This window comes from Mustela putorius, unplaced genomic scaffold (genome assembly GCF_011764305.1).
Source record: "Mustela putorius furo isolate JIRA1106 unplaced genomic scaffold, ASM1176430v1.1 tig00000480_pilon_pilon_pilon, whole genome shotgun sequence".
Taxonomy (NCBI): Eukaryota; Metazoa; Chordata; class Mammalia; order Carnivora; family Mustelidae; genus Mustela; species Mustela putorius.
Window position 1 is genome coordinate 3,548,815 of NW_025421397.1, and position 13,954 is coordinate 3,562,768.

Sequence of the window (13,954 nt, forward strand, 5' to 3'; positions counted from 1 at the left end):
CTACATCAAATTCATCATTAAGAACAGGAAGCCAGATGGTATAATTTTGATTTACCGGACTTCAGCGTGAATTAATGTACTGAGTGCCGATAATGAATACATCAAACCTGGTATTGCAGAAACCTATGAATCTGGCATGTGAAATTAATAACACACTCTGCACAATGAAAGCATGTAAGCTCATATAAAACTGAGGAGTAATGGGCCCTTTTATTTTAAATGGTCTTTATTAGTCTTCCGTTTTGACTCTTAAGAAAAAGACGAGCATTTTGTTTAGGAGTGTACTTGCCCGTTGCACAACTATTTTTCCCCAATGGAACACAACAGGAGCAGAATTAGGGTGATTAATAACAAAGCTCGTCTAGAGAAATTTGCTCGAAGGGTTCTCTCAGAATAGCTGCTAGTTCTGCATTTATTTTGGGAATTGTACCTATTAGAGAGGGTCGGGAGATTTCTGTGAAACATCATGGCCCATAAAATAGGACGTTACTGTTTTCTTACAGTGGGACCGACTTTTGGTAATACTGATACATGCCTGAGAACCACTCTTGTCTGTTAAACTTTTTCCTTGGAAACAGACATATACTCCTCTATCCCCCATTGTTTCACTATGGCTAAAGGGGGGCTGTTTCACAACCAGGAATTAGATAGAATCCAGATCCGGTCATGCAAGTCACGTGTGCGAAAGGATGCTCATAATGGGCCATTGCAGAAGGCTGCTCACAACATAGAAATTATCGACCTCTGAAGTAAGTTGAAGCTGCTGTTTTGTGATAATGTTTATTAATGTCTTGGCTAATGCCTTCACAGGTTTTCATTAGATATATTTTTAGTTTTGTTAGCTTGCAGAGAATTCCCATTTTTGTTCGGGATTAACAGGATTAGAAGTGCAATATATTCATGTACTAAGCAAACAACCGGTAGAGTAAATGGAGACAGAAAATACAACGTTTGGGGCAACTTAGAGTTTGCCTAAGATAAAGTGGCCTCACCTCATAGAGCAAAAAATATGCATTATTTCCGTCTGGGTTTTTTAAAACACAGAATTTATTAAATCACCTCGTGACTGTGGTGTGAGAACGCTCAGGTGTTTTTCTTTCCTCTGAGGCACAGGATTACAAATCGGCTGTCCAACACGAGCCTGGAAATGGCCCCGTGTAATATACTTTGCAAATGAAGTCTTTCAAATGTCCAAAGTGCTTCTGCTTCGGATTCCTAATCCGTATCAGCAGACAATGTAGAGATCCAGAAATACGGAGGCGAACGATCTTTGCTTTTGACTCGACACTATCGATAATGGTATTTGAAGAAGGTGAAAATGCCTATTTTACTTTTAGAGTGGTGATAGGTGACCAATCGCTGCAGGTTAACAACCTGAGCGGCTTTCCAGTTGCACGGACCGCCGTTTTTCACTGCTCGGCAGGTGTGCCAAATATTTCAGCAGCCTGCCTCTGGAATGAAGGCAGTGCCACAAATAGGATAATGTTCAAAAAAATGGCACAAACCTTCCACTAAGTGCTATTTTCCAGATAACATTGCTCATTGGCTCAATCTATACTCACACTCGGAAGACAGTATAGAGGATAATTTGTATCTCTTAGAGATTCAGTGGTACGATTTATTGCAGAATAGGGAAGGGATGTATTAGTTCTTTATCTTAAGGGTAGGGAAAATAAAAGCACTTTTTGGGCTCCTGATATTTATTTTTGTGACTTAGCCTTCAAAAATTGTGCGTTTTAATAAAGATTAGGCTTTTAAGAAGTACCCCCTTTAAACCTTACATCACTTTGAATGGAATAAGTCGGTTATTTCTGGCTGAAAATTTTTCTTACTCCTAAATCTCTTTAACTGAAGCTCATTTGACAAACCTATTATAAAATGAATAAATGCAGTACTGTGTGATTTGTCCACTGTCAACATGTTAACACACTTTATTTGAAGGTAGATTGATGGAGGGTGGCTGAAAGAGTTTACCCTCCTGAGTTAAAGAATAGAAAACCCTTTTTTCTTAGTTTTTTTTTCTTTTTTTTTCTTAGAAGTTCACAAGAGTAGATATACAATTATCCTCGACTTGCTGATGCAAAGGAACAGAGCATTTAGTTTCTTGTCACTGTCTCTGAAATTCCTAAAGGTACAATTAGCATTTCATTTGACATAATGTTGAAAGGTTCATAGATTGATCTTCCCTAAAATGCAGCAAGAATTTTTTGAAATGCAAATTTTGACATTTATTAACTTTTATTCCAGATCTGTTTATAGACTGTAAAACTGTGCATACATTTAACTCGAAGAAGCTAAAAGGACAATGTTTAGGTGGATACTCTGTGTTATAATAAAAGTCTATTTTATTGTTTCAACAATGAAATTTTTATTATCAGAGATTTATGATATCAGCACAGCAGTTTTTACTGCATGATTCACAGTGTTTTTATAGATGTATATTCAACAAAACAAGGAGAGAAATTGTACCGCAGTGCTCCCTCTCAGGAGTGTATTTCCCCATTGAAATAATGTCAGCGGTTTTCCACCTTCAAAGCCCTATGTTTTCAAATCAATTAACAATTCTAATTGTGCAGGAACAGTTGTTCACTTAGCTTGGCAAATGGGACAGGAAACATTATTTCCTTTCTTTGCCTAAAATGAAGACTTTAATCTTCTGAACCATATTTAACATATAAAAAACACACAACTGAAAAGTTAGACAGTTTGAAACTCCCTCACTTTGCCTGTCCCGGGCTTCCTTTCCGTATGGCCTACATTCCTTCCCCCGCGGCTTCCCGAAGCTTCGCTGGAAACCTGGAGCGGTAACGCTTCTACTTCTCGGTGCGGACCAACCTTCTGCAGATTCATTTAGACCCTGCTTTAATCGGATATTTATCTAGCCGGGCAGTGGGAAGAGTTATTACTTTTCGGAGGTAGCAGACCAAGCATTGGCGGTGACCTCGGTCGTGACACTCGCATGCAGATCTGTATCTCCAGGTTGCAAAGAGCTGACGCACCAGCGTGGAGGAGCCCGGTCCGCGGTGCCCCTTCCAGTCCTAATGTCATTTCCACTTAAAAAAATTTTTTTTATTGGGATTAAAGTGCAGCTTGTAAGATATTGAACAAAGCGGTTCATAAAACAAGAAACGTGTGCGATCTCATAAGACGTTATTAAATATGTACAGTTTAACCTTTTCTTTTTTACAAATGTATATTTGAGTTATAGCTCACAACGCCTGTCCATATTTATAAAACACATAAATGCTATGATTAGAGAGGGAGATCTTTAGTACTTCGGTGTCAACTGGAGAATATGCTTTATTCTGTTTTCAATAGCTTCTGAGATCATTCGAATATATACTTTCAGAGAAAGCTTATATTCTAGAATGATTACAAGATCTCCAGCAAAAAGAAGACTTTTTTGGATTCACTTTCCCCCACAGATCTTTAATTTAGGGCACTCTCTTGGGTGAGTATCTGTGTGATTGACCTCTGGCTTATTAGTCCATTTGAATCTTACAGTTTCCTAAATATATACCTGCTATTTTTGTCTAGGGCGGATCCTAGAATTTCTTAATCATGTCTCCTTAAGCATAATGCCAATGCAAGTAAACATGTAGGTTATTCAGTTCCCTCAAATAAAAATTATACTCTCGGTAGTCTCATAAAGATCAAACGTACAAGAAATTTGTGCATAAACCAGGCCACCTGTGTGTAGACTTTGTTCTCTCAATGGAACTGCTATAGCTGATTGAAAAGTAGGGATACGTTCCCTGGCTGATGAGATGTAACACAGAAGTGCAAAAAGCACATTGTGGCCAGCTGGCTTTCAAATACTCCTGAATGTAGTTCAAGATCCTTTGTAAGGTCCCTTGGGCCAACGGATAGTAGAGAATTCCAGGGCAGCATAATGGATAATGGAGGACATCTCCATGTATATTTTCTCTGCAGGAGCAGAAATAGATAACAGGAAGAGGAAGAGAAATTTTGTTCATGTGTCTTTTCTCATTGTAATGTAAGTGAAAGCAACTTGTTATTTTAAATGTCGTTTATGTTTTTCTTTTTTTAATGTATTTATTTGACAGAGAGAGAACACAAGTAGGCAGAGAGGTAGGCAGAGAGAGAGGGGGAAGTAGGCTCCCCACCAAGCAGAGAGCCCCATGTGGGGTTCGATCCCAGGACCCTGGGATCATGACCTGAGCTGAAGGCAGAGGCTTAACCCACTGAGACACCCAGGCGCCCCAATATTGTTTATGTTTTTGAGAGGAAATATTTTATTATGCACTCATATACTGACTTATGTGTTATGGCCATGTCTCCGAAACCTTCAAAAATCTTACTCAAATGCCCACTTGTCCTTAAAGATTCCCCTTACCTCTGTCAAGTGAGGAATGAATGATCTCTCCTACTTTCTGTAATAATAGAACACTTTTTTAAAAAGTCACCCTACTTGGGGCACCTGAGTGGCTCAGTTGTTAAGCATCTGCCTTTGGCTTAGGTCATGATTCCAGGGTCCTGGGATGGAGCCCCCCATTTGGTTCCCTGCTCAACAGGGAGCCTGCTTCTCCCTCTCTCCCACTCCCCTGCTTGTATTCCTTCTATTGCTGTCTCTCTCTCTCTGTCAAATAAATAAATAAGATCTTTAAAAAACAGAAAACAAAAAAAGTCATTCTACTTGTACTTATCACTTCTGTTTGTGTATTGTATGCTGAATGACACCATGGACGCTGAGAGGAGGAAGACTGTTTTCTACAACGCTCTGCCCTCCATCAGGCCAGGTATTGTGGACAGAACATGATGCACAATAAGATGCTAAATGACTGAGTGCAGAAGCAGAACAGCACAGGGCGAATGCATAGCATGTTTTCTCAACCTCAGTGCTATTGACATTTGGCACCTTATCATTCTTTGTTGTCTAGGCTGTCCTGTACATTATAGAATGTTTAGTGGCCTCCCTGGCCTGTACCCACTAGATGCCACAAGGACTGCTTCCCCAAGCTGTGACAACCAAAGAAGTCTACAGACATTAGCAAATGTCCCCTGAGGAGCAGAATTATTGCTCCTTCTCCCCCTCACTCCATGTTGAGAACCAGTGATACAGATGGTAACATCCACAAGGCCAAAGGAAAAGGTACTATGGTATTTCGGAAGGAAGCCATAAATTAACGTCACATACAATCTATACAATATTTAGCGCTACCAAATCACCTCATTATCCTCACAAATCCTCACAGCTGTATTTTTCACTCCCCACATCATCTTCGTAGGTTCTCATAAATTATCATTATTATTCATCTTATTAATTTGTACGGGTTCATGCTAAAGTATGTCCTTTTTATGTTCAGGCACTGTGAGCTGTATGCCCACATCCACTTCTCCACATGTGATTCCGAGAATAGTCTCTTAACAGTAAAATGAGTTTGACTTGGGGAGGTCCTCTATGGTCAACATTGTACCAAGGCACATACTTCAAAGGGGAGTTGAAGTTTAGCTATGTAGCTGCTGCAGAATTTTATTACGTTACCTACATTTTCTTGATTTAGACCTGAGTGTGTCCATAGTTGAGGGTATTTTTAGTACTTAGAAGGATGTTAAAGAGAGAAGAAATGGAGTAATAAACGTAGAGATTTCAACAAAGAAATTGTATCGGGGTGGGGGGGCCTAGAACAGAGAAAATCAGGAGGAAGGGAAAACTGGAGAAAGTCTCATCGATACAAATTAGTCATGCTTTGTGTGTCCTCTGGATTTTTTTCATAATGTCTCTCAGGCTTGGGCCACATGCTCTCACCATTCTCCAACCTACTTAGAAAACCAGAGGTTTGGTCTTTCTTCCTCCTTTATAACTTTTCATCCCACTATTATTGCTATTATTTTTTTATCATTATATTTTAAAATATCATCATACCCATGCCTACTTTTAGGAAGGAATCATACGATTTTACAATGGGAAAATGAAAATGGGTATTCCAGGAATAATTATAGAAAGAATAAATGTAACAAAAATCTGAGGTGGCTGTTTACAATTATTTACCTATCCATTCCTTTATTTTCCCGTAAGCAATATGAAGTGGGGGAGGCTTAAAAATGCTTTTATGAAGACATTAACAATGCTGTAAGCTGCACTACAGTAGGACCTAAGTAGGGGACACGTGGCCACAGCAAAGGGAGGGTGGGGAATGAGATGGATCTAGCAGAGTCTGCTAAACAAAATGCACCTCATTAAGCCTTGTACGATTATTGGAGGTGAGCGCACAAAAATGGCTTCATTCTTCCTTGAAGGTAATGTGAAGAGGGAGACGATGGGTTAAGATTCAGTGTCCATTAGATGAAAAGCAAACCATCGTTTAGGAGACACGGAATGATATTTTACCCCGAGCTGAGAAACATTTTTCCTTTGGGAAGGTGAGCTAGTTACAACAATTAAAAAAAAAAAAAAGAAAGAAGAAAAGAACAAAACAAAAAAAACCCTCAAATGAATTTTGCACTATTTAACAAACAAATAGCAAAATGTATTTGATTAGATAGTTTTAAATGCTCCCTCCATAAGCAGAGTACAAACTCGAAAGAAAAAATATTGTTCCGTTTCTACATGGTAGGAAGAATATCCCATACGAATGCTTATATAAGACACTTTAGGTTCCATGATGTTCAGTCTTTCACTAGCTTTTGCAAAAGATACAGAATGGCTCTACAAATGGATGAATGACTATTCTTCAAAAATGACCTTTTATAAAAGCTGAGGGCATAAAATTAAATCATAATTCAGTGAAGGCATTTTTCCAGAAAATAAGATAATGTAGTCCAGGTATATTACTTTCAGATGCCCTCACCTAGGTCAGTAATAGCATTTGGAGAACTTTGAAGGAATAGAAAGTTAACATCCCTTAGATCAGTGGTCCTCAAATATTTCTGCCCCAGCCAGTGCTGGATAACCCAACAGGCAAAACACAGGAGAAAAAGGGAGAGAATGAAGAAGAAAAACGGGAAAATACTGTTTCAATTTTTGTATATGTGTGAATTCTTTCATTTTGAGCCGTTTGATTTTTATTTAGACTACTAAAGTTATCTTCATTTTAAACTAATGTCAGTCGGGACCACAGTATTTTCCATGTTTTGGGCTCCTGATGGCCCCACAAACTTGAGAAAGAGGATTTTCTAGTATCAGTAAGAGTATGTCTGAAGATGCAACTCTCACCTTGGGGAATTAAAACTGATGTGGGCTGGGAGAGGCAAGAGAATGAGAAAGGACAAGGTTGGGATGCTAAAGTCTCCCTGAGGATGCGATTTTTAGTTGCCAGGGTAATATTTGCAAAAGTACTCATAGTGATTCTCAAGTGTCACCATTTCCCTTCTTCCTTTATAAACTCTCTTTTCCTCCCCAAAATCATCATCTCTGCTGAGATTTTGGCAAATAGTTTATCACAGTCAAATCAGAGCTGAATGTGCTCTTAAAGGCTTCAAGTGCCCATCTTGTGAGCTATTGATTAAATAAAAGTACACATCTCTTACTTAACCACTGTTCAAGTAGCAAATTAGATAAAGCTTAGACAACTGAGGAGTTTCACAAGTATCCTTGTTTTGGCCATGGGAAAGTCACCATGGGTAGTACAGGGGTTTATGTCTGAAAAACGCCATGATTTTTCTCAAAGAAGAACTTTAACTCCTCTGAAATTGATACCTCCAAGAACTAATATCCCTGAATTTCTGCGCCCTCAAGCATAGATAAATTTTGGACACTTCCATCATAGAAAGAAAAACAGGTAGAAGTGATTTTAAGTAAGATTTTATCCTAATTGGTTTGCCAACATGAATCCCTTGCAACATTCATCCTTTTGTAGAAAATGAACATTCTCCCCTGGATATCAAGAACTTGGGATTTAAAACCTCATGAACCTAGCTAGAATCTTTATTTTTTTTTTAAGATAGGAATAGTGTGTTTTGATTTATTGTTATTTCTTCCCCTCAACACTGAGTAAAACAGGATTATCAAATCAAGAAAAGATTGTCCTAGAGTAAATACCATAAGAGGGTGGACAGACTTTATTATTCTTATCACTGGACTGGGAGTCTTATTTCCACACTAGCTTTATCCATGAATTCCTGTTTGCATATGTAATTAAAGAATCCCATATTATTGTTAGGGTCACTCAGTTTGCACTTACTTCAAAATTCAGAATTAACATTGAATTTTAAATGAATAATATTAATAAAACTATTATCATTTCTACACTATGGCTGAATTAAATAATTCCATTTATATTAATGTGTGTTACCCATTTTTAAGGAAATATTTGTCTGATAAAATAAAGGAATTAAATAATGATGTGTTTTATTTTCTGCTCACAAGTATGTTCTTAGTTCACATGTGGTATAATGTGTTTCCTCACATATATCATTTCCTCACATGTATATATATATGTACATTATACCAGTATATAGTATATTATACATTATACTTTCTTTTCCTTTGGAAAGGAATGACTGGCACAAAATCCCTATGAAGACAGGAAATATTGAAGAGGAAGAACTTATAATTTTGGTTTGTCATAAAGAAAGAGTCCCTATCTTCTGTGCCAGTCTCAAGCCCCGTTTTTGCCCCATTTCGCTAGGTTCTTATATCTCCAGCCAATTGATTTTCAATGTCTCTTTCCCTCATCTGAGTGGATTTGAGTAGAATATTGTGGTTTCTACAACTCTTTCTGCTCCTGACCTTCAGCACTGCCTACACCTTTGAATGGGACCCTGGTCCAACTCTATCAAATTAGTGAGTTCTTCTACTATGTTTCCATGACCTCCATAGACCTCGGGTGGTGATGACTGGCCCCTTTCAGGAGACAGCTTTTCCTGGGGCTGACTCCATACTCTCTTGTCCATTCCTCCTTTCCCAGATTCCATTCCGCCTTGCATTCTATCCCTTCTCCCTGGCTAACTCCTTCCCTGAGAACTGATATTATTGAAGAAGTGGGAAAATCTCTAGAACGGAAAATAAGATGAAGAACAGATATAAGACAGGTATTTGAAAACCAGTTGAAAATAATTATGATATCCTAATCTTAGCCAACGAGGTAGACTAAGGAGTTTGAGAAGATTAGAGTCATTTTTCAGAAGGCACACAGAGTAAACACATAGGGTTATAGAAATATTTAAAGAAAGGGGGTCGATTTGTCAGACCTGCAGTCAAATATAATGACTGTAGGGTTGGCAGGAACAATGGAAATGGTTTCTTTATTGGCTTACATGTATTTAGTAAACAAAATTTTAAAGGCAACATTTTTATCATCTACTTTTACCCCCTATGATTACTTTTTCCTTCCTTGCAATACATGCATTTGGAGAAATTCTGTAAGTGAAGCATGCCTTTTTCTTGCTAGGTCAAAACAAAGCATTACAGTGGCCTCTTAATAAATGTCAATTACCTTCCCTTTTCCCTGAGCCTGGAATTATGCTAATAACATTCTGCTGAATATTCATAGACTCATACAATATTTGATCTGGAGAGGAATTTAGACATATTCCTACCTAAGATATTGTGGCTCAGAGACTTGAAGTGTCTTGGAGGTGGTTGCCCAGCAAGTTAGCAATGCAGCCAAGACCAGAAGCCAAGTATTGCGGGAAAGGAACAGCGTGAACAAGAGTCTGATGTAAGGAAACAACACATTCCAGGAACTGAAATTTCTAGGCTGGAGGGTTAGGTAGATGCCAGAGTGATTAGGGTCTTTCAGGCCATTTTAAGGATTCCGGGAGTAATGAGAGACATTAGATGTTAGAGAAGAATGGTGACACCGGGATGGTATTTTGAGAAGGTTGCATTACTTTTCTATATTATTTCCTTTGAGTGTTAAGATTCTCTGCTTCTCCAATACCTTTACTCTCTATGCAGGATGGAGTGCTGTTCTCAGTTCAGGATGCACATTTTCTACGTTTGTCCTGATGACAATTTCTTCCTTTGTTCCTCTTCTACCACCTCCACTTACCCTCCAGGCCAGAACACTCTGCACTTAGATCATCTTCACCATCAGCTGAAAACAGTGGTGACCTTTCTTTGCCTTGCTTCTCTACCTCCCCACGCTTTTCTGGCTATTCTCCTTTCTTGGATTATCATACTTCACCTCAAGAAAAAAAAAATGTTTTTAGGCCTCATCTAGTCCTTAACTCCTTTTTCCATGAGTGGATATATCCTCCAATACCTTCATGAATCAGACTCTGAAATCCAAATCTCTGAAATCTATCACTGCAGAATGTTCATATCTAACTTTATTTAGTCTTTTTGTAGGCATTTGTCCTATTAGCGAATCCTCATGTTTGTATACTTAACAGCAAGGCATTTGAAGTAATAATTCTCTTTTTTTTTACACTATATTCACAGCACTACCTTCAACTGTCACACCCTAGAGTATCCGGATTACATTGCTTTAAATCTCTGAAGGTCCAAACATAATGCCAGGATTAGAAAAGGCAGTTGGAACCTACTGAATAGTTGGCATATAACAGATGTTGTGCTATAAAATTTCCTTATCAGGCTGAGGTGAGCCAAGCTGGGATTCAGAGTCTAGACTGGCAAAATGCATGAGCCAGTGGCTCTTGTAGGTATCTCCTTATGAAAGTGAGTCTTCAAGGGGACTTCTACATTTTGGCTAGAAGCAAAGAGATGGACATGGGGAAAAGGAACATGAAAAGAGAGAAGGAGGAAATGAACAATGCTTATGGGTTGCATGGCATCTGTCCTCTGCTAGCTGGTACTGTGGGCCAAAGATGATTTAGACACAATAAATGCAGAAGTTGCATTTGTGGAAGAAATTGTGTCCTGGGCAGGAAACAAAAGCATGCTTCAGAGGCTCACATAGTAAAGTATATCCCAAAAGTGGGAAGAAAACTATTTGCTTCCTGACTCTGTCACAAACCACAGTGCTACTTGAGGGATCAGGGAAACACCTTACTGAGGGAGGCTCAGTCTGGAAGAGGAGTTCTCTCATGGAAAGAAGCAAAAGGGGTCATGACAAGGTTCTACCACAAGAACATGATCTGGGACAAGAATGGGGCTCTCAAAAATAACTGAGAGGATTATTGACTTTGGTCATGCGGGTGGGGTCCAGGAGCAGTGTATGTTAATATTATCTCAAAAGAATAGGATCAGGGCACCTGGGTGGCTCAGTGGGTTAAGCCACTGCCTTCGGCTCAGGTCATGATCTCGGGGTCCTGGGATCAAGTCCCGCATCGGGCTCTCTGCTCAGCAGGGAGCCTGCTTCCCTCTCTCTCTCTCTCTGCCTGCCTCTCCGTCTACTTGTGATTTCTCTCTGTCAAAAAAAAAAAAAAAAAAAAAAAATCTTTAAAAAAAAAAAAGAATAGGATCAGGTGACATACATATCACCTAATTTAATTCCTTAAAAGTCTTTTGAGAATAAGGTTATGATCCTCATTTCAGATGTGAAAATATATACTCAGGCAGATTAGTTTCTCAAGGTCACACAGGTAATGACTGGGGGTCCCAGGATTCAAACCTAAACCTTGGCAACTCCCCATACCTGCATTCTAGCACTATGCCATGTTGCTTCCTGATTGCCTGGTACTGCTTTCTGATTGGTTGAAATCATGTGAGAGGTGGCCAGAATAAAGGGTACCCAAAAGCTCATTCATTCATTCACTCATTCATATACTGAAAGGCATCCTAGAAGTGTGGGAAGAGTGTGGGCTTTCAAGTCAAGCAGACCTGAGCCCAGATCCCAAGATTGCCAAATTACTAGCTATAATCCTTAGGAAAGTTACTTTTACTCCATGAGCCTTGGTTTTCTTGTCATTATGTAGGAACATCAACATGCTTTTTGAATACTGATGTAAGGCCAAAATGAGTTAAGGAGTATATTGTTCATACTAAAGTGCCCTGGACACAGTAGGTTCTCAGGAAATGATATATATGTTATTATTGGAAGTTCCTGCAGTTTCTCCTGAACTCCTTGCATCCAGGAAAGAAACCATGTGAAACATGTCAGTGCCAAATACCAACAGATCACATGTTAGTTCTGCCAGTTCTTGTTTTATCTTGCATCTTCCCTAGCATACCTTTTTTATTTTTGCTTCCATATATAAAATAGCATATGGGAGTACATCATTCTGACCCTTCCTGCTAGGAACCAAACTATAACTTCTTTTTCTATAAAAGGAAGGAGATGGTATTGACCTACATCTTTTCTCCTTGGCAAGTACCCACATTACATGTTTATCGACATTTAGGAGTTCTTTCTTAAAGCAGCTTACTTATGGCTAGAAAGTGCATTTCTTTCACCTGAAAGGACATCAAAGAGGCATTCCTGTATAAAATTCACTGAGTTTTTCTTAACTATGCATTGTCATGAGACCATATGGCCGTAAATGATTTAGTTTTTCATGAAAAATGGTTTTAAATCAAAAATGAAACCTGTTAAAAAGAATTTGCATACTTGATGAAAAATAAAGGCAATAAAATGTTTAATCTGGCTGTGAGAAATGTACTGGGATTTCATAAACAGCCCTTACATAATAAGGAAATACATTTTCATTATGACTGTTGCATTACCAGGTTATGGAAACTTGGCCTCTTTAGATAGTGATACAGAAAACTGGAGCGTAAATGGTATTTACCTTAAAATTCAAGTGAATCTGGCACATCTGGAAAATTGTGAGGCAGTATCTGCCCAGGTCCATGTAAATGATAGGCTTACTGGGGAAACACTGAGATTTAGGGATATAGGGGGAAGTGGGATTGAGTGGAAGGAGAGATACGGTCTAATTGGAGTACTGTGACCTCATTAATAAGGACTGGGAAGGCAGATCTATAACATAACATCAAGTAAACACATAAAGAATGGTTTTACTAAAAATCTCTCTGGGAAATTGCATGTGAGAGGACTCAACAACACTGAGAGCAATAGTGCTGGTAGACTTGGCAAATGCCATCTTGGCCCAGATGCATCAGATGCTCTCTCAAGGTACCTGCCAAGAAAGGAGATGTCACCCAACAGGAAGGAGTACAGAGGATAATAGCCACCACTGCATGGTGGCAGGTAAACAGCAGGATTGGAAAGTGAAATTCACATGAGACAGCTGCCCCCAGGAAACATTCAGAAATATTTGGGGGAGAGTTTGACCTGATTGGCATTCCTGAAGAATCGATGTAGAAAAACTATACTGGTGACACTAGGTCACCTTAAGTGGGTATCATACGTTACATATTGAATTTCTTCCTACTTAAATAAGCTACTAAATCACACTATAAAATGCAATCCCTGCTTCTGGACTTCCTTGAATATGTACAGTGTTACTTACAGCATACCTAAAATTCAGTGTGCCACTCCTTTGAATTTGTATTAAAGAGGCAAAGTGGGGAAAATGCCATGAATAAAAAAAAAAAAAGAATACAAAAGTAAAATCATGTTAATATAAATTATTGCAATTGTTAACCATTTTGGAAAGAAGCTTATTTCTCAATTTATCACATTGATTAGATGACAGCTGCTTCTTGCGGAAAGATATAATTCTGTGTCATTCAAGAGACTGTCCAAGCTACAAGCAGAGCTATGAATGACTTCACTCACACCACACACCTTGGGCTGGCTCCATGTTGCACAGTCTTTTAGACTTCAGCCATTCTAGGAGAGATTCCAAGCATCTTGGGCAGTCACGCAGACTTTCAGAGAAAATGGGTTATTTCTGAGTCAGGTTCATGAGCTTCATAGTCTTAAAAGATATGGTCAAAACATTACATCCTCCCCCATGTAAATAATAATTTACTTGTATCTAATGCTTATTTCAATTTGTTATAGTTTTGATGTCCTTTAAATCTAAAGATACACAAAGACTTGAAAGATCACGTAGGAAATGTGTTGGTAATTAGGGATCTAGAAGAATAGAAGGACACTTGGCTGGCTGAGTAGATAGAGTATGTGATTCTTGACCTTGGGGTCATGAGTCCACATCCCACGTTGGCCGTAGAGATTAA